General features: G+C 37.5%; 1 pseudogene; it reads right to left on the bottom strand.

Moving 5' to 3' along the window:
* LOC120881681 overlaps positions 1–348 on the bottom strand; it is a 53,820-nt pseudogene extending 53,472 nt beyond the window's left edge.
* Between the last annotated feature and the right edge of the window lie 22,518 nt (positions 349–22,866).

Below are 22,866 nucleotides of genomic sequence, written 5' to 3'. Positions count from 1 at the left end.
AGGTGATTCTGATGACTCTTCAACTTTGAGTATCCCTGCTCTAGTCTTTAACCAACTCTGTTCCCAAAACCTTTTCTTATCTTTTTCTTTCTCCTCATATGTCTTATTCTAACCATTGGATCCAGAAGGAGTATTAATTTTCCTCATGATAGTACTTATCACAAAGGCTTTATTTTTAACAATATGGTTATGAGGTATACCACTTTGTAATTTTACACATCTAGAAAAAAATAAACCAAGAGATTTCATCAAGATAATAACATTTATTTACGTTGAAGTCCAGACCTCTAAATGTTCACAGTCTGTTTTGGCCTCTAAAAGAACACAGTTGTGGAGATGACACTTCATTTTCGCATTTTTATTCACTGTTCTCCTTTCATCTAAAAAGGGGGCCAGAGAGTGTGGGGGTAAGGAGAGAGGATATTTTAAAAAATCAAAGAAAAATTGATAGTTCTCTCAGATGAACATACCTATGTTTGTAAACTTGGAATTTTCTTCTATGCTTTATGTGTTTCTTAGTGATGAAAAAACCTATTTGAAAACTATTTGAATTTTAAAAGATATTTGGAATCCTTTCAATTTGACCACCAACATCACTGGATTAAAGTTGTTTTCCTCACACTGTTTCTAATGAAACAGGAATGGTTGTGCTCTCTTTGCAGCCACATATATTTGTTGGCTCATTATTATCATTGATTTTTGCTTTCACTTTATGTTTTCATATGCATTTTCCCCTCAAACTGTTTTTAAAAAAGGAGTACAAAAGATATATCCTGGCATCTCTGTGAAAAATCAGTTTAAAAATTATGATGTAAAAATTTATTCCAAAATTTACCAGCTATAAACAGCACATTATAATCTTACAATTTCTGTGGGTCAGGGAACGTGGAAGGAGGTGAGCTTGTTGCCTCCAGCTGAAGGTCTCTTGTGAGACTACAGTTAAGCTTTTGTCCCTATGGCTGGGGCTGCCCATCCCCAGTGTTAAATGATGTGAGGATGGAGATCTACACTCCTGTGCATGTTGGTAGGCCTCAGTCCCTTTGCAGATAGGTTTCTCCATAGGACTTCCTCACAACGTTGTAGCTTAGCTTCCTCCAAGATAAGCAATGCAAGAGAAAGTAAGATAAAGCACCCAAATCAGAAGTCATTATCTTTTTATAACTTAACCTTAGAGTCATATCTCATCACTTCTTCCATACTCTCTTTATTAGGAGCCAATACATCCAGCATAGTCTCAAGGGGAGATGATTACACAGAGTATACTTACCAGGAGGCAGGGATTATTGAGTACCAATTTAGAGACTGCTCACCACACTAACATGCAAGCAAAATTATGCCATGCTTTCCTCCCTAGATTTACAAAATTTCCTAATGAACTAGGGATAGTAAATTCTTCTTCATAAACTCTAAATTTGAATTTGCTTTGTTGGGAAATTGTTATGTACATAATTTGATATAATTGAGCTGTAACTAAGAAAAAGCTGCTACAAAATACCATGTACTTGTTTAAAGTATGAAGACTGGAAATTTAGGAAGAGGTAGAGATAAAGACACTAGAGGTAGAGATGGTAAAAGACAGAGGTAGAGATATATGTAGTTACCAACGTAGATATACAGATATCAAGATAGATAATATATTATGCATCATAAGTGTATATCAGGAAACAGATTATATACTCAAAAGTGTTTAACTGGAAAATAGCTTTTAAAAGGGTCTGTTTTCAGAGATGTGAACAGAGTTAAGGGATCTAACTAGGGACTAGTGACAGTAGAAAGCCATTATGGCCCTTGGGACAGAAGAGTCAAGAGGAAGAAAAGGTGTTAACTTGGTGAAAGCTGGAGCTTTGGAAGAGGGAGTGCCTATTAAAGATAACATGCATTTGAGACACCTAAGGATCCTATTTAAATGCAGATTCTGATTCTGAAAACCTGGAGTGAGCCAGAAATTCTGTTTCTAACAAGTTCCCAAGTGATGCCTATGCTTCTGGTTCAGGGATCACACTTGGAATGACAATTGCCCCAGAATCTCAAGGAGGCAGGGAAGAAATGGAAAGAATGAACATATCTGTCTCTCCTCTCTGCCCACCTTTCAAAAGTGACTCAGTGTCTAAATGTAACCAAAAGACAAAGACAAAGAAGACTAGGTGATTTAGTCTTTGAGGATGTCAACAACAAATTGGTGCTTGCCCAGGGCATTTGCCATCTGTCTCTTTGGTGACTGAATCCTGTGCAGCTGCAGCTGTTGACCTTTGACACATTCTGAAGGGAGTTCAGGGTGGATAACAAGAATGAGGCACTTGGTCCTCCAAGAAAACTGGTGGAACATGTGTTAAGTTAGTTAGATATCTTCAGGAACTGACCTTCTGAACCCCATCCTTGCATCTTTTCATATCTAGAAAAGCATTAAACCCCTTCATGGTGACATCGGCTCCCTGTGACTGGCAGAAAACATTTTTGTAAGGTTAGTGCTTGATTGCATGAACTCCACCTTCACCAAAATCACATATATATTGACATCCCCCTCCCCACCCCTTTTTGGAGCTGTTTCTCAGAGCCATCTGAAGTGCTGTCTCCCAGGCTGCAGTTCTCATTTTGCCCCAAATAAAACTTAACTTACAACTCTCACATTGTACTTTTCTTCTTTTTTTTTTTTTAAGTCAACAAGAAGAACCTTCCAGGGGCTCAGAGCAAACAAAGAGAGCCACAGAACATGTAAGGCCTTGTATGGTTTCCTCATGTTTGCACATTAGTACTCAGATAAATACTTAAAAGAAAGTCCTTCTGTGGAACTTCAGACTTTTTTCTCTGTCTTTCTCTAGTCTCACATAATCTATCCTATGAAGTCTAGTTGCTTTGGTTTCCCCAGATTCATTTGTGTCCTCAATTCAGAAATTCTGCTGGGCTCCACCTAGGTTCCTTTCCCTATTCTGTTTCTGTTATTTCCAGTTTTTCTATTATTTCCAAGATTTTCCATTATTGGATTCTTCCAATATAGCTGTTATTTCCAATAGATTACCTGATATTTCATTATTTCAGGTAAGCCCAGTCTGTTACTCTGGAAGTTGAAGTCCCTCACATGAGATATTGTTACTGATTTATTGTCTAATCAGAGGCACTATTAAGTCCCAGAGTCATATTTTTGATGTACATATTGAGTCTAATGATACATCTATTTTTAGGGGAATGAAGGCAGAATGTTGGATAAAATGTCTTTTAAAATTTTAAAGGCAAGATTATATTAATATTTCAGTTTTATTATTTAAATTCAGAAGTGTATCAGTAATTGTATGCTTCCCGGGTGGCTCAGCTAGTAAAGAATCCACCTGCAATATGGGAGACCTGGGTTCGATCCCTGAGTTGGGGAGATCCCCTGGAGAAGGGAACAGCTATCCTCTCCAGTATTCTCGCCTGGAGAATTCCACGGACTGCATAGTCCATGAGGTCACAAAGAGTTGGACACGACTGAGCGACTTTCACTTCACTTCACTTCAACTTCCTACATTCCCGTTCAAGTCTCACTTCCTTAGTAATTTTGGAAATTATTCAACACTTGTACAAGAATATTTTATGGCCTATCTTGGTCCAAGTTAAGAATACAAGATGTCCTATACACATAAATAAAATAAATCAGGAACATGCAGTTTAGAGGTAGGTAAAGAAAAATAAAGTCAAAACATAAACAAGAATAATTCATATAGTATGACATAAGTCCCATACAAAATTTCACAGTATATAGTGGTCAGAGTAGTAATCTTTGGTTGGTACTGATAGGAAAAGCATGTGGAAACAACATTCTGAGGTGCTGCAAACAGTCTCTCTTTTGAACTGGGTAGTGAATTTGTGGGCATAAAAGCTCCCATAATATAAAAATTCACCCATCTGTACACAAAATTTGCATACTTTCTTGTATGGAAATTATATATCACTAAAAAGTAATTAAAAGTTATTTGATTTCTGCGTATTTACCACAGATAAAACTGAGATATACCTTTGAGCTTCCCAGCAGTCAATAAATTTTAAATAGACATTTATTTGATTTCACAAATCATCATTTAGAAAAGATAGAAGGAAACATATTAAATCATAATTAACTGCAATCTATTTCTTCAAAATATTCAGAATTCTGTGAACAGTTGCACAGAAATATCTGCTTTTGGTATCTGCGTTCTGGGGGAGAGAGGAAGGAAGGAGGTTATTCAATATAGATTGAGTTGTATAAATAATGCATAAAGTTAATTAAGCAAACTTGCTTAATATTATTTCTTATACCTTTCTTAAGCACACTCTAAAACCGTGCCCTAATTATATTTCAGGAAATAAAGGGTCATAGCTGTCCTGGGAGCCAACAGGAAATGATTCATTCAGCTATTGTGGAATGAGCATTCCACAGAAATTCTTTTCTCCTTTCTGAGAGCAATACCTTGAATCATAGGGCTCATGAACAGCTGTTTAAGGCTTCCTTCAATTTCCTGTAAGATTATATACTACGTTACACATTCATGAAAACTCTCTCTTCATTTGTAACCTAATAAGGTTAAGTGTTTTTAAGTAACCAAAAATGTCTTGACCTCTGTTGCATCACCTATCCAGACAGGCAGAAGAAATGGCTCAAAAATTGGAAAACATAATTGAAATAAGTTTTAGAGGGTTTATATAGCTATAAAAAAGTATGATCTCTGGAATTAAATATGAAGATTTGTGTGTGTTTGTTAGCATTAAAATCACAGTCCTCAAAGCAATATTAATCTGGCACTAAGGAAAATGTCAAAATAAATTTGTTTTAAATTAAGCCATTTAACTAGTTTTAGGGAATTCCCTGGCAGCCCAGTGGTTAAGATTACACACACTTACAGCTGAGGGCCTGGGTTCAATCCCTGGTTGGGGAACTAAAATCCCACAAGCCATGCAATGTGGAAAAAAAAAATGTTTAGACAATGGTCAGAGCAACAAGGAGCTGGTTACCCAAAAGCAAATACTGTGGGCTCAGGTAGGGATAAGCAGGCGAACACCAGAAGGAAATTAGATTTCTTCTAGCACTTTCCTCTTTCCTAAAATAATTTTTGCTGTTCCTTGACCTCCTGAACTGAAGTTTTATTAATTTGCAGTAAGTTCAGCGTCGCACAGAGTTGGACATGACTGAAGTGACACAGCAGCAGCAGCAGCAGCAGCAGCAGAAAGCAGAACTTTCAACTTTGTTCCTAAAATAATAGGTAACAATAATAATTATTTTTATTTCAAAATTATAAAGTAATTTTTTAATTATCATATTCTTAATAATAATTAACAGCAAATGGAATCTGCTTTCAGTTTCATAGCTAGTAAAAAAAAAAACACTGCTTTTAATATATTATAGTAACATTATTGTCAGTGTGAAATTTTTCCTTTTCCTTCCAAAAAAGAATTTTCACAAACTACTCAAAATAATTGTGATCATGGGGATTTTTTACCTTGGAGCAAAATTGATGACAAGCAGTGATGCACCATGTAATAATAAAAGGCACTGGAGTACATTGCTTCAGGCTAAATTGCAGTGTCCTTGCTGTGGAATTACAAGCTCTACCTCAAGCAGTGAATCATCCTTTTGTTCCATTGGCATTTAGTATCATACCATAACCAGGCTGAATTAGTCTATGGTTTGCAATGTAACATAACCTCAATTTCTGCAAAAATTACAACTTAAGTAATACCTTTAGATTCATGGGCCCAATTTTAATATAAATTAAAAGAGTACTTGAGATAATTTTTTCCTCCTTAATGAAATATATTATTTCATATCATCAATTATAACCAAAAGGTATCTTAGAATGAATGGATCCTAATGAGCCCTTTCACTTGTCCTCTTATTATATTTTGTTTTTTTGCTCTGACAGAGGTTAAATGCTTCTTTTTCCTTTTCTTCCTCTTTTTTTCTTTGGAGACATTCTAATTTTTTATAAGTTATAGCATTGGAGGTTTTCTTTTTCTTTAAAAGGGGATGATAGTGGTCATGAATGTATATAGGTTTATTCACTCTTTGGAAATAATTTTCCCTTTGTTCTTCACATATAATCCCAATTAACTCTACTTGGAGTTTTGCACATGTATCATACAGGGAATTTACCCTTTTAAAGGTAGGAACAAGAGCATTTGTTCTAAACCAGCTAAGCAGATGGTGAATGCTTACCAGGCCTTTGAAAAAAAAAAGTGCTTCTAACCAGAAACATATAAACAAAACTTTTATTTCTAATAAATGATGTGGTTGCTCTGATATTCTTAAGATAAACATATATATAATTCTGAGTAATTTATAGGATATAATGGTTTGGAAATATCTAAATGTTTGGGGAGAAAAACTTTTTCCTGTACCCTTCTGAATTCTCTGGCCGGTCCAATAATCAAATTCCCGTAAGACAGATTAACAGGAAAAAAAGCAAATTTAATTATGAATGAAGAAGGATTCTGCAAAGACAATGAAACCCAAGAATAAGCCAGGCAATTAAGGGTTGCATGCCATCTTGAGCTAAGGAATGGGGTAGGATCCTGGGACTTTAAAAGGGAGGAGGGTCATTCACAGGACATAAGAAGAGCAGATGTTTGGTAATTAGATGTTTGTCCTGCCACACAGATGGGTCATTCAGAAAAAAATTATCTCTTGGTAATAGCTCTCTTTCTGGACCAGGCCTTTTATTTAAACTTTTTTAAAGCAGTTAAGAGAGATACAGTTTTTCTTGAGTATTCTAGGTCTTGTTTGCATTCAACTCAAAATAATCTACATGCCAAAGTGGCACATTTGGGGTGGGGTGAGGAGGGTGGGATAGGTGTCATTCTGAACCTCTTCACAAACGTGATTTACTGAGAAAAAGCAAATGATACATCCTTGCCCTGAGTACAGCAGATCAATTATCATCTTTGTGTCACAAGTCAGAAAATATTTTAGGGATGTGATTTTGATTAGAAAAATGTGTGTTTTACCTCAACACTTGCCTTTAAGTTTCCACTGGAAACATTTGCTACTTTCTTCATTACTGGTCTACTATCTCATTTTCCTTCCTTCAGTTTCTACTCTTGTATTTATGTGTGCCTTTTTGATTATCTCTAAAATATCACATTTATATTTTCCCAGCCTTTCTTGATCTCCCGACAGTCATTACCAGATGACAAAGCTAAAATAATTTAGTAATGAGTTTGATGTACTTTATTCAAGGGGAAAAAAATATCCATGGGTTGAGGGAATACAGTGCCTTAGTAGAGCACTGTTTGAGGGATCTGGGGCAAGAGTGAGGTTTATACAGCATTAGAAGTGGCGATGTGGAAATGGGGCATGATTGCCTAGGAGGTCAGAGATTTCCTTAGAAGAAGAGCAAGTTCTAGGATAAAGTGAGCTAGCTGGAGCTGAGTTGAAAGTATTATAACCGGTGAATATTAGCTTCCTTTGATAGGCGTTTACCGTAAATGCAGGTTGATTTAGGTTTAGATTTGTGAAGAGGGCCGAACAACTGGGGCAGCCTCCATTTTGTGGGTCCTGATATACAGATTAACTTTATTAGTCCAGATATCTAAAACTGCATTTCGAGTTCCTGGCAACCTAATTTTTAGCCTTTCTTCTTACTGCTTACCTGCAGTGACAATCCTCAGCTGCACCTATGCAAATGTTCCCCTAATACTTTTCCTATTCCTGTGTAAGATTCATTACCTTTAAAATACTTGACCTCTGCCTCTTATATTGGAGAAGGCAATGGCACCCCACTCCAGTACTCTTGCCTGGAAAATCCCATGGACAGAGGAGCCTGGTGGGCTGCAGTCCATGGGGTCGCTAAGAGTCAGACATGACTGAAGCGACTTAGCAGCAGCAGCCTCTTATATGAAACCCTTTCTGGCTTCTTCAACCTACATTGCTTTTGTAACACTTCTAAGAATATATGCTGAATATTTCTTAATATCTGTCATCTAATCTCATACTATTTTTAATAGCTTAATGTCAACAAATTTGAGTGCCTAGCATGTATCAAGTTCCTTACTTTTATATTGCCTTGATCTGCTATTTGAATTCTTATATTTTCATTTCCTCATATTTTTCTTCCATATAGAGAATAAATCTCTAGATTCCTTGAGAGTAAGCAATAGAACTTTTGTGGTTTCCAAACCATTTAGCTCAGATGCAATGAACAAGAAAGATATAATTCATGCCCCATGGATTTTATATTACAGTGTGAAAGTGGATAAATGTATACAGAATTAACTCTACATTTATTATTTAATTGTAATGAACACTCTGAAGCATAAATTACAATATGACTATTCTTTCAATTAACATGCTTTTACTACAGGGGAGGAAAACTAATTTTTTAGTTTCTTAACTGAGATGCTTTCTCCCCCAATAAAAAAAAAAGACAGATTAACGGGAGAAAAACAAAAGTTTAATAATATGTGAACCTCTCGTGAGTAACTCCCCAAAATAGCCCAAGCCAACGGCTTAAATACCATCTCCAGCTATAACAAAAGATGTTGGTGGGGGAGGTTAGTTATGGGAAAGGCACAATAAACAGGGTAAGGTTATTATGCAGGTTTAAGTCTCTGCTTTCTCCATTAATAAGTTTCTAGAGATTTAGGGACATCTTTCTCTTCCTGGTACACCAAGGGAGACATTCTTACAAATGGAGATTTCCCTTATAAATGTAATGTCCCCTAAAAAAGAGTAGTTTCTACTAGGTTTTCAGAGCTTTTCCTGTATCTGATGTTTCTTAAAAGTAACCAGATCAAGATAATTCTTATGCCAAAAGGGTATATTTTGGAGTGGCAAATTCTATTCCCCTTAATTATTGAATTCCTACTATGTGCCACACACTTCTAGACACTGGGGACACAACCAAAAAAGAAAAAGATGCTTTCATGGTGTTGACACTCTAGTAAGGAACTCTTAAAATAATTAACAAATAAACAACACCCTTTTAGGAAGTGACAAATTATATTAAGGAAATTAACAGGAAAAGATTGCAAGTGAGACAAAATATAGTTTTAGGTCTTTTTGATAGGGAATTCAATCAAGGCCTTTCTGAGAAGATGATATTTGATTAAGAACCCAAGTGATGAGAAGGAAGGATAAAACACTAAGGTTGGGGAAGAACACTCTAGAAAGAGGAACCAGCAGTAGTCTGTACAGTGACAAGTATATTTTCTCATACATATTAGGCAGGCAATAAGCATTGATTGCTACACAGATATGCATTTCTTTAAGAGGATGAATCTATGAAAATTCTCAGGCAATCACTGAAAAAAATTCACAAGCTCTCCAGAAATAAGTTTTGCGAGTGACTGAACTATCCTTGAAGAAAACCGGGAAATATTCAATGCTCAGTGAATCTAAAATATTAGGTCAACTTCAACAGCATGCATACGTATTATAAGTTTCATTTCCTTCATCTGTCAAGCTAGGGAAACAGCATATGAAGGAAAATTAGCCAAGGAAAATAACTTCTTATCCCAATGCTGCAACTTACTAATTGTGTAACTTTGCATCAATCATTTCCCCTTTCAGTTTCTCAGTTTCCTGTTATGTGAGAAAATGAACATTAATTCCTACTCTACCAAACTTACCATGTAGTTGTAAAGATTAAATGAGATAATAAATGTGCAATATATTTATTCAACAAAAGGCAGTATCCAAAGAGAAGACAGCTTTATTTGAAACAAAATGACATTTCATTAAATTTGCAAATATGGGTTGGCCAAAAAATTTCATTCAGGTTTTGCATAACAGTGGGAAAACCTGAACGAAAATTTTGGCTAACCCAGTAATTGCATGAATGACAATAATATTTATTGAGCCTCTACTAAGCATAAAGCTGCGGATATATATAACACAAAGTTTTGCTTTTGTGGGACTTATGTTCTAGTGGTACATCAAATAAGAAATAAGTAAGTAGAAGGAAAAGGAGGAGAAGAAGAAGGAGAGGGATAAGTGCTATGTGTGTGTGCTAAGTCACTCCAGTCATGTCCGACTCTTTGAGACCCTATGGACTATAGCCCACCAGGCTCTTCTGTCCATGGGATTCTCCAGGCAGGAATACTGGAGTGGGTTGCCATGCCCTCCTCAAGGGGATCTACTCAACCCAGAGATCGAACCCCAATCTCTTGAGTCTCCTGCATTGGGAGGTGGGTTCTTTACCACTAGTGCCACCTGGGAAACCCAATAAATGCTATAGAGAAAAGTGAAAAAGAATAAAAGGATAAAATGCACTCAATCGGGAGTGAGGTTTTCAGTTCTAAACACATTGGCCTGGGAATGATTCAGAAAAGGAAGATGAGGGAGGAGCTCTGTGGACAGCCGGACTAAGATAGTCAAGCAGATGAGTAAAGAATTTTCCTGGCACACGTAGAAAATATTGATTAGGCCAATTCACTAAATTAGAGTGAATTCCGGGGAGTAAGTAAGAGATGAGGTCAAATCTAACAACAAGCCAGAAATTAGAGGACATTATAAGCTAAGCTCACGAACCCTTTTTTGCCAAATTCAGACTTAAATTGAAGAAAGTAGGAAAAACCACTAGACCATTCAGGTATGAACTAAATCAAATCCCTTATGATTATAAAGTTGAAGTGAGAAATAGATTTAAGGGCCTAGATCTGATAGATAGAGTGCCTGATGAACTATGGAATGAGGTTCGTGACATTGTACAGGAGACAGGGGTCAAGACCATCCCCATGGAAAAGAAATGCAAAAAAGCAAAATGGCTGTCTGGGGAGGCCTTACAAATAGCTGTGAAAAGAAGAGAAGTGAAAAGCAAAGGAGAAAAGAAAAGATACAAGCATCTGAATGCAGAGTTCCAAAGAATAGCAAGCAGAGATAAGAAAGCCTTCTTCAGCGATCAATGCAAAGAAATAGAGGAAAACAACAGAATGGGAAAGAAAATTAGAGATACCAAGGGAACATTTCATGCAAAGATGGGCTCGATAAAGGACAGAAATGGTATGGACATAACAGAAGCAGAAGATATTAAGAAGAGGTGGCAAGAATACACGGAAGAACTGTACAAAAAAGATCTCCACCACCCAGATAATCACGATGCTGTGATCACTCACCTAGAGCCAGACATCCTGGAATGTGAAGTCAAGTGGGCTTTAGAAAGCATCACTACGAACAAAGCTAGTGGAGGTGATGGAATTTCAGTTGAGCTGTTTCAAATCCTGAAAAAAGATGCTGTGAAAGTGCTGCACTCAATATGCCAGCAAATTTGGAAAACTCAGCAGTGGCCACAGGACTGGAAAAGGTCAGTTTTCATTCCAATCCTAAAGAAAGGCAATGCCAAAGAATGCTTAAACTACCACACAATTGCACTCATCTCACATGCTAGTAAAGTAATGCTCAAAGTTCTCCAAGCCAGGCTTCAGCAATACGTGAACCGTGAACTTCCAGATGTTCAAGCTGGTTTTAGAAAAGGTAGAGGAACCAGAGATCAAATTGCCAACATCCACTGGATCATGGAAAAGGAAGAGAGTTCCAGAAAAACATCTATTTCTGCTTTATTGATTATGCCAAAGCCTTTGTGTGGATCAAAATAAACTGGAAAATTCTGAAAGAGATGGGAATACCAGACCACCTGACCTGCCTCTTGAGAAATCTGTATGCAGGTCAGGAAGCAACAGTTAGAACTGGACATGGAACAACAGACTGGTTCCAAATAGGAAAAGGAGTACGTCAAGGCTGTATATTGTCACCCTGCTTATTTAACTTATATGCAGAGTACATCATGAGAAACGCTGGGCTGAAAGAAACACAAGCTTGAATCAAGATTGCTGGGAGAAATATCAATAATCTCAGATATGCAGGTGACACCACCCTTATGTCAGAAAGTGAAGAGGAACTAAAAAGCCTCTTGATGGAAGTGAAAGTGGAGAGTGGGAAAGTTGGCTTAAGCTCAACATTCAGAAAACGAAGATCATGGCATCTGGTCCCATCTCTTCATGGGAAATAGATGAAGAAACAATGGAAACAGTGTCAAACTTTATTTTGAGGGGCTCCAAATCACTGCAGATGTTGATTGCAGCCACGAAATTAAAAGACACTTACTCTTTGGAAGAAAAGTTATGACCAACCTAGATAGCATATTGAAAAGCAGAGACATTACTTTGCTGACTAAGGTCCGTCTAGTCAAGGCTATGGTTTTTCCAGTGGTCATGTATGAATGTGAGTTGGACTATAAAGAAAGCTGAGTGCCAAAGAATTGATGCTTTTGAACTGTGGTGTTAGAGAAGACTCTTGAGAGTCCCTTGGACTGCAAGGAGATCCAACTAGTCCATTCTCAAGGAGATCAGCCCTGGGTGTTCTTTGGAAGGAATGATGTTAAAGCTGAAACTCCAGTACTTTGGCCACCTCATGCGAAGAGCTGACTCATTGGAAAAGACTCTGATGCTGGGAGGGATTGGGAGCAAGAGGAGAAGGGGACAACAGAGGATGAGATGGCTAGATGGCATCACTGACGCGATGGACATGAGCCTGAGTGAACTCCGGGAGTTGGTGATAGACATGGAGGCTTTGCATGCTGTGATTCATGGGGTCACAAAGAGTCGGACACAACTGAGTGACTGAACTGACCTGATAGGCCAGTATAAAATAAAGGATTTGGTTTTTACTCTGATTAAGATGGAAATTCATTGAAGGGTTTAAGCAGATGAACTGAAATGATCTGACTTCATTTTAAAGGAATAATTCCAGTTATATATTATCTTATTCTATATATTATTGTTGCTATTTCAAATCCTTTGTGAAATAGAGCAGAATACATAAAAATAGAACGTGATAAATAATAGGCAATATCTTATGAATATGTACTGTGGTTCTACAGAGTAAATGTCTACATTTTGCAAAGAATTTACTGACTTTATAGATGAAGAAACTGAGATCCATAACTTCCCAAGATCAGTTCAGTTCAGTTCAGTTCAGTCACTCAGTCATGTCCGACTCTATGTTACCCCATGACTGCAGCATACCAGGCCTCCCTGTCCATCACCAACCCCCAGAGTTTACTCAAACTCATGTCCATTGAGCCCATGATGCCATCCAACTATCTCATCTTCTGTCTTCCCCTTCTCCTCTCATCTTCAATCTTTCCTAGCATCAGGGTCTTTTCTAATAAGTCAGTTCTTCGCATCAGGTGGCCAAAGTATTGGAGTTTCAACTTCAGCGTCAGTCCTTACAGTGAATATTCAGGACTGATTTCCTTTAAGATGGACTGGTTGGATCTCTTTGCAGTCCAAGGGACTCTCACGTGTCTTCTCCAACACCACAGTTCAAAAGCGTCAATTCTTCAGCACTCAGCTTTCTTCACAGTCCAACTCTCACATCGATACATGACCACTGGAAAAACCATAGCTTTGACTAGACAGACTTTTGTTGGCAAAGTAATTTCTCTGCTTTTTAATATGCTGTCTAGATTAGTCATAACTTTTCTTCCAAGGAGTAAGCGTCTTTTCATTTCATGGTTGCAGTCACCATCTGCAGTGATTTTGAAGCTCCCAAAAAAATTAAAGTCTGTCACTGTTTCCACTGTTTCCCCATTGATTTGCCATGAAGTGATGGGACCAGATGCCATGATCTTAGTTTTCTGAATGTTGAATTTTAAGCCAACTTTTTCACTCTCTTCTTTTACTTTCATCACGAGGCTCTTTTGCTCTTTGCTTTCTGCCATAAGGGTGGTGTCATCTGCATATCTGAGGTTATTGATATTTCTTCCAGCAATCTTGATTCCAGCTTGTGCTTCATGTCTGCATATAAGTTAAGTGAACAGGGTGAGAATATACAGTCTTGACATACTCCTTTTCCTGTTTGGAACCAATCTGTTATTCCATGTCCAGTTCTAACTGTTACTTGACCTGCATACTGATTTCTCAGGAGGCAGGTCGGGTGGTCTGGCATTCCCTTGTCTTGAAGAATTTTCCACAGTTTGTTGTGATCCACACAGTCAAAGGCTTTGTCATAGTCACAGAAATCACATATCTGCTAAACTACAGAGCCAGGATTTAAATTAAGATCTAACTCCACAGACAACTCTTTGACCACTAAAATATAGTCTGATATAAGAAAACAGATACAATTTACAAATGGTTCATCTGCATTTTCACAATGTTTATTGAAAGTCTATACATACATTTCGTTCTCAAAAATTTTTTTTCCTGTATATATACTGCTTATTAGTTTAGAAGAGGAAAAATAATTTTCCTTATACCGTTCTAGGTTTTTGCTGAGACCCACCTTCTCATAATAAAAGACAAATGAACAGAGGACAAACAAACAGAAGTTTAATATCATGTATACCTCCTCTATATATAGAAGATACCCAGGAAAACTGAATACCTCTGTGAAATAGCCCAAGCACACAGCCTAAATGCCATCTTCAGGTAAAGACAAAAGATGTGTTAGCACAGGCAAGAAGGGAGGCCAATTATGGGAGATTATCAGGAAAAGTAAAACAAACAAAAGTAAGGTTATTATGCAAATTTATGTCTTGCCTTCTCCATTGATAAAAGGTTCCTAGAGATTTAGTCATCCCCCTCTTCCTTGTACAGTGAGGGAGAAACTTACAAATGGAGGTTCCTTATAAATGTTAAATGTCTCTTCTTGGTTTTCAGAGCTTCTGCTTTGTCTGCTGTTTCTTTTTTTTTTTTTTTTTTCCTGCTGTTTCTTATAAATAACCAGGTCAAGATAATCCTTATGCCAAGGGGTACATTTTGATGTGCGAAATTCTCCCTTTCTCTAATAATCTAATATTTTTTCTAAAGATGAAAAAGACATTTTCTTATAAACAAAAATGCAAGGATTATGGTAATAGTCTCTCTCCATTCATGCTTAAATTCTAGTTATTCTTCAAATTCAGTGTGATCCTCAACTGCCCCTTGAGACTTCTCCATAAATATGAGCCTTTAATGGTCTTCCTCTTCTGTAAACTATTAAGCTTGCAGTAGTGCCGTACAGATTTACACCTAAAACTTCTCTAATAGAATTATTTCTACTCAATGTATTTCCCCAAATAAAAATTAATGTTACTGAACTTGAGTCCATTTGCACGCCACATAGCAAATACACCATTGCACCACATTGCACACTGACACTGGGTTGTGGGGCAAGAAAATACAGCATTTATGTGCAAGGCATCAAGCAAGGAGAAGGACAGCTTGTGTTTAAAAGACCAAACTTCCCACTGGCTCTCGGGGAAGAGTTTTTAAATGCAACATTTGAGATGAGGGTTGCAGCTTGTGGACTTTCTTCTGATTGGTTGGTGGTAAGCTAACAGGATGATGCTTTGGGAATCTTAATCATCAACCTTCCTTTTCCAACCAGTGTGAGGTCTATATGCATGGAGTCACTATCATTTACCTGAGTGTGGGGGGGAGGGTCTTAGTTTCTGCAGAACTCAAATATATGCATCAGATTGTTATGTATATTCCTTGAGAAGCAACTAGCACTCTGTTTTATTGCTGAACTATTGCTTTCCCTTTGTTTTTGTGTTCTATCACTTCCCTAATTAGTAACTGATTGAGTCTGCTCTTTGGAGCTCAGGGAAGGCCTAGGAGACTAAAGCCTTTTTTCTACAAACAAGAAATGGAGGGGCTTTTGTACCTAGGAGGACCCTATAAGATGCTCCGTGGTTTTGATTTTCCATTTTCTTTGATACTCCTCAATCCTGAGGTGAACAGGACAAAACAAGAAAGAGAATAAAGTTTTGAGCAGAGAGGTTAATCATAAATTCTGCAGGGGTAATCAATTTCACTGTTTACTAAAAGTAAAAATTGTATTTTCTATATGTTGCACTATATATAACACTTAGGGAAATTCTGAATTCAATAAATATCTGTTGATAAGAGTGCTTGATAGTATAAGAAATTATTCAGAAGAGTTATAAAAATTGATGGCTCTTGAAGACGCAATTCAATGAAATACCTAAGCATTGCAGTATAATTTCACATAATGCTTTCCCAAGTATTCCAAGAATAATCTGGGTGATACTTTAACTTTGCTAAAAGTATTATTTGAACTACAAAGCCTTTTCAATGTGCAAAGTATTTTAGAGCCTTTCAAAGTGAATTAGAAATTCATGAACTTTTGATGTTCATGATCCAGATTTTGCCATTCTACTTGCAAAAAGGAATAATTTTCACAATAGCAAGGAAAGCTATCACTGCTGGGACCAAATGAAAAAAATATTGATTTGGAGACCCTCAAGTTTTCAAAATAGTGTGTGAACAGTATTGGAAACTTGTCAGAGCCATTTTTCAAACCTATACTAAAAAACAAACACTATTTCCTGGACCACAGTGAGGAGCTGAATAAAAGTGGTATACATTGTATATCATTTTTATTTTGAAAGAGCTAAGTGTGTAAAAGTAGTATAAAATATCAAACCTGATTTTTAATTATATTCTTTCAACTGTAAACCAAAAGAATAAGTTGAGACAAATTAAACTCCCAGGTTTAATAACCATTGTTTTGATGCCTTTATTATGTCTGAAGTATAGGTAAAAAGGAGTGTATGATATTTCATAGTTAAGTATTTATCCAGGTTTTATTTAACCAAGCAATGAAAAATGACAGGCCTTACTGAACTTGATATTCAAATTATCTTTTAAACATCCCCAGTGTCTTCTCCCAGTTATTATGTGCAGAAAATTATATTGAAGCGGTTGGCAAGTGACTGATGTCAGTTAGTCCATATATATAATACTGAAGTCTTAGATAATTATTATTCAGTTCAGTTCAGTCACTCAGTCGTGTCCGACTCTTTGCGACCCCATGAATCGCAGCATGCCAGGTCTCCCTGTCCATCATCAACTCCCGGAGTTCACTCAGACTCAGGTCCATTGAGTCAGTGATGCCATCCAGCCATCTCATCCTCTGTCGTCCCTTTCTCCTCCTGCCCCCAATCCCTCCCAGCATCAAAGTCTTTTCCAATGAGTCAACTCTTCGCATGAGGTGGCCAAAGTACTGGAGTTTCAGCTTTAGCATCATTCCTTCCAAGGAAATCCCAGGGTTGATCTCCTTCAGAATGGACTGGTTGGATCTTCTTGCAGTCCAAGGGACTCTCAAGAGTCTTCTCTAACACCACAGTTCAAAAGCATCAATTCTTCGGCGCTCAGCCTTCTTCACAGTCCAACTCTCACATCCATACATGACCACAGGAAAAACCATAGCCTTGACCAGATGGACCTTAGTCAGCAAAATAATGTCGCTGTTTTTGAATATGCTATCTAGGTTGGTCATAACTTTTCTTCCAAAGAGTAAGCGTCTTTTAATTTCATGGCTGCAATCACCATCTGCAGTGATTTTGGAGCCCAAAAAACTAAAGTCTGACACTGTTTCCACTGTTTGCCCATCTATTTCCCATGAAGTGATGGGACCGGATGCCATGATCTTCGTTTTCTGAATGTTGAGCTTTAAGCCCACTTTTTCACTCTCCTCTTTCACTTCCATCAAGAGGCTTTTTAGTTCCTCTTCACTTTCTGACATAAGGGTGGTGTCATCTGCATATATGAAGTTATTGATATTTCTCCCAGCAATCTTGATTCCAGCTTGTGTTTCTTCCAGTCCAGCATTTCTCATGATGTACTCTGCATATAAGTTAAATAAGCAGGGTGACAATATACAGCCTTGGCGTACTCCTTTTCCTATTTGGAACCAGTCTGTTGTTCCATGTCCAGTTCTAACTGTTGCTTCCTGACCTGCATACAGATTTCTCAAGAGGCAGGTCAGGTGGTCTGGTATTCCCATCTCTTTCAGAATTTTCCACAGTTTATTGTGATCCACACAGTCAAAGGCTTTGGCATAGTCAATACAGCAGAAATAGATGTTTTTCTGGAACTCTCTTGCTTTTTTGATGATCCAGTGGATGTTGGCAATTTGATCTCTGGTTCCTCTGCCTTTTCTAAAACCAGCTTGAACATCAGGGAGTTCACGGTTCACGTATTGCTGAAGCCTGGCTTGGAGAATTCAAGAAAATTAGAGATACCAAGGGAACATTTCATGCAAAGATGAGCTCAATAAAGGACAGAAATGGTATGGACCTAACAGAAGCAGAAGATATTAAGAAGAGGTGGCAAGAATACATGGAAGAACTGTACAAAAAAGATCTTCACCACCCAGATAATCACGATGGTGTGATCACTCACCTAGAGCCAGACATCCTGGAATGTGAAGTCAAGTGGGCCTTAGAAAGCATCACTACAAACAAAGCTAGTGGAGGTGATGGAATTCCAGTTGAGCTGTTTCAAATCCTGAAAAATGATGCTGTGAAAGTGCTGCACTCAATATGCCAGCAAATTGGGAAAACTCAGCAGTGGCCAAAGGACTGGAAAAGCTCAGTTTTCATTCCAATCCCAAAGAAAGGCAATGCCAAAGAATGCTCAAACTACTGCACAATAATTATTATTATGAGACCCTAGTTTCCATTTATAAAATTAGACATTTTAATCAGAAAATAATTGAAACAAATTAAGTGAGCAGTTATATTTCTTTCAGAAAATTTACCAATGAGACAGCTGTAACTGATTTCTCATTTCAAATACAAGAAGCTGAGTGATGATTTTTATCATTAACAGAACAGAATTACATGAGCAAAATGTAAGTGTTCTAATTTTAAGACTAAAAGCATCTTATCTTTTGTAATTGGCTTACAATGGATGGTGCAACGTCTAAGTATTTATCAAGTGTTTAACTGAATATCTTTAAAGTTGTTTTTCTACAGTGTAAAAGCATTTGTTTTTCCTTGTTTGCTAGAGGAGAAGTTTCAGCACACAATAGTACTCTTGGTTATACTGAAATTCTACAGTCATTCACTAAACGGAAGCCAACCTTATACATATGAATTTGTCTTGCCAAGATGTAGTTTATTGTATGCTTTTGAGACAAATGAGAGAACTAAGAATTCTGTAGATGATTGGCATGTCAAGGTTTCTGTAAATGTATGCTTTAGTCATTCATCCTTCCTAATCTTTCAGAAGAATGGAACAAAATAACTTAGACTCTACAGCAAAAAAGTCACAGAACCTGTGCAAATCTTGTGTATGACAGAATAACAAAAACAACCCCAGCCATAACACCAACACTAGTGATGATGGACCTGCCTCTTGAGAAACCTATATGCAGGTCAGGAAGCAACAGTTAGAACAGATGCTTACTCCTTTGAAGGAAGGTGATGACCAACCTAGATAGCATATTAAAAAGCAGAGATATTACTTTGCCAACAAAGGTCCATCTAGTCAAGGCTATGGTTTTTCCAGTGGTCATGTATGGATGTGAGAGTTGGACTATAAAGAAAGCTGAGTGCTGAAGAATTGATGCTTTTGAACTGTGGTGTTGGAGAAGACTCTTGAGAGTCCCTTGGACTGCAAGAAGTTCCAACCAGTCCATCCTAAAGGAGATCAGTCCTGGGTATTCATTGGACCAACTGATGTTGAAGTTGAAACTCCAATACTTTGGCCACCTCATGCAAAAAGTTGACTCATTGGAAAAGACCCTGATGCTGGGAGGGATTGGGGGCAGGAGGAGAAGGGGACAACAGAGGATGAGATGGCTGGATGGCATCACCGACTCGATGGACGTGAGTTTGAGTGAACTCCGGGAGTTGGTGATGGACAGGGAGGCCTGTTGTGCTGTGATTCATGGCGTCACAAAGAGTAGGACACGACTGAGGGACTGAACTGACTGACTGACTGACTACTATATTCCAGGCACTGTGATTTGAATTTTCCACACTTTAACTCACATACTCTTCTTAGTACTCTGTAAGATAGGTACTGTGTTTATTTTCATGGTGGTAAATTATTTGTTCAGAGCCACATATTGAATACTAGCAGCTTGAATGTGTATTCAAATACAAATTCTCAATTGTAAATTCCTACTATCTATAACTCACAATCAAAACATTGCAGAATATCTGAAACATGATAGAGACTTTAGAACATTGAGATTAACTGCTACTTTTATGAATTAGTACATTAAAAAAGAAAGAGCATCTTAGTCTGTTGAGTATTTTCCTATTATATCTGACCCTTGGACAACAGGGGAATAGAGGTGCTGACCCTTTGTGTAGTCTAAAATCCCTATATGATTTATAATCAGCCTCTGTATCTGTGGTTCTTTATCTACAGATTTAACCAACCTCAAATCATGTAGCAGTGTACTGAAAAAATTCCACATATATGTGGATCTGTGCAGTTCAAACCCATGTTGCTCAAGGGCCAACTGTATATACAGATGGTCTAGGTAGTGATTTAAATTCTTGAAATATAAATGAATACATAGGTATCAACTAGGATGAAAAGAAATGAAGGGCATTTTAAGCAAAGGAAACAGATTTTGCTTTGATAACAGTTTACTGGGAAAGAGATTTTGTAGACTTTATTTTGTATCAAATAAAAATATTTAAAATCAAGAATTTAAATCACTCCCATGATTACTTTTGTGGTTTAAGGTTTTCCTTGAAATTATTGTCAAACTTGGGGAAAATAAAGAAAGATCAAAACTAATTCTGAAAATGGATTCACTTGTCAAAAAATATTTAGGCACTGTCTTAAGCCCCATATTAGACACTATTGATATAACCTGTATAATACAAAAGAGTCCTTTCATTCTCAGAGTATATTGTATTAAATATTTGATTTTAAATATTTATAAATTTGTTTAAATGTTACTTTCTTTGAAGAGACTTACTCCCTGGGTCGGGAAGATCCCCTGGAGAAGGAAATGGCAACCCACTCCAGTACTCTTGCCTGGAGAATCCCATGGAGGGAGGAGCCTGTTAGGCTACAGTCCATGGGGTCTCAAAGGGTCGGACACGACTGAGCAACTTCACTTCACTTCACTAATGATAACCACTCCCTTCTCAGTATTATCGTTTCATAATATATCTCAGCAGTGTTATATATATACCTCTATAGCAAGTCATTGTTATTGCTTAACATCATGATTTAGATTTAGTAGGTATTTATTTTAGATTTAGAAACAGATTTTGAGACAAGGAATCCTGTATAAGTGATTTATTAAGGTAGGAATTTCAACCGACTGAGCTATGAGGAAAGCCCACTTTAGGTAGTGTAGTAATATCAAATCTTGTTTTAATCACATAAATTTCTATTTTACTTATCCCATTCTAAATAACCATCCAAAGAATTTTTTTTTAATTCATTGTGGTAGCTCCTTTCTTTAAAATAAAATAAAAAAATTTTTTTTACTTCATTGAAATAATAGCTATGCATTGTAAACAACTGTTTTGTTGGGACCTATAAAGCAAAAGTCAAATTAACCTAACAACTTTTTTTAATGAGAAAAATCGGTTTAGGAAGCTTCACTGAAGCCTTCACAATGGGCCTTACAGATGCTAAAAAAGAGCAATTAAGAATATCAACTAAAAAATTGGAAAGAAAACAAAAAAGGTCTAGCTATTATTTCCCACCAGATTCCCTGGGCACAGAGTGCCTCACTCCACCTTGAACTCCCTCAGGGGTTGTTGAAGGTCAACATCTACAGCAGGATGGGGTTCTCCATAGAGGCAAATCACAAATGCCTTTGTTGTTCAGTCATTGGCAATGCTCTTGGTAAGTGCCAGTTTGTAGTTGACAAGCTATTTTGGGACAGTCAGGCTAAGGGCCTGACTTCCTTGGCATTACCCAACTCTGGGGATCCCAGAGCCTTTTATTAACAAGTAGGTAAAATAGACAGGGAACAAAAAGAAAAAGCCTTCTAATCTCTCCACTAAGACCAAAGCTTGTTGATTGAAACCTTATGAAAACTAAAGCTATAAAATTTGGTGGAATCTAGATAATGATATATGTAAATGGACTTTATGTAAGGTGGTCATCTGAATTAAATTTGCCCATTCCAGTCCATTTTAAGTTCACTAATTCCAGAAATGTCAATGTTCACACTTGCCATCTCCTATTTGACCACTTCTAATTTCCCTTGATTCATGGACCTAATATTCCAGGTTCCTATGCAATATTGTTTCTTAAAGAATCAGACTTTACTTCCATCACCAGTCACATTCACAACTGGGCATTGTTTTCACTTTGGCTCTGTCAGGAGAGTGTGTAATTTCCTCAGTTCTGTCTCATCACAACAAAAATTTGAAGCGATGGACGTTAAAGCCCCCTGTGCATCACAGCTCTGGGACAGTGTTACAGCTCCATGTTACAGCTCAGTTTCATTTAGAAAATAAAGAAAAATACATCCTCAAGGTGTGAGAAGATGCCGACCCAAAAGATGTGAAGAGGAGGGAAGGCGAGAGAGAGACTCCTGGCTCTTTGGCCCCTCTTTTTGTATGTTTTTTCCACCCCCTGGGCCCGCTCTATGTAAATTGGGCTACCCAGGAGTGCTGTTTGTTCTACCTGAGGTCCTCACTCCAGTCCTCAGACCCTCCTTTGTTCTATTTTGGTGGGCTTTTCCCTTGCTTGTCTTTTAGCCACCCCCCTTCTGGACTTCTTTTTCCTTTTCTGACTACCTAACAGCTCCATTTCTTCATTCTTTCTGGAATTATTTCTCCAATTTTTTCCAGTAGCATATTGGGCACCTACCAACCTGGGGAGTTCATATTTCAGTGTCATATCTTTTTGTCTTTTCATACTGTTCATGGGGTTCTCAAGGCAAGAATACTGAAGTGGTTTGCCATTCCCTTCTCCAGTGGATCACATTTGCCAGAACTCTCCACAAAGACCCGTACGTCTTGGGTCACCCTACATGGCATGGCTCATAGTTTCATTGAGTTTTACACAGCCATGGCTCATGTGATCAGTTTGGTTAGTTTTCTGCGATTGTGGTTTTCATTCTGTCTGCCCTCTGATGAATAGGATAAGAGGCTTATGGAAGCTTCCTGATGGGAGAGACTGCCTGTGGGGCAAAGTGGG

The sequence above is a fragment of the Oryx dammah genome, unplaced genomic scaffold (genome assembly GCF_014754425.2).
Source record: "Oryx dammah isolate SB20612 unplaced genomic scaffold, SCBI_Odam_1.1 HiC_scaffold_23, whole genome shotgun sequence".
NCBI classification, from domain to species: Eukaryota; Metazoa; Chordata; class Mammalia; order Artiodactyla; family Bovidae; genus Oryx; species Oryx dammah.
The sequence above is the reverse complement of the archived record's forward strand: the minus strand, read 5'-3'. Positions and strand labels throughout refer to the sequence as shown.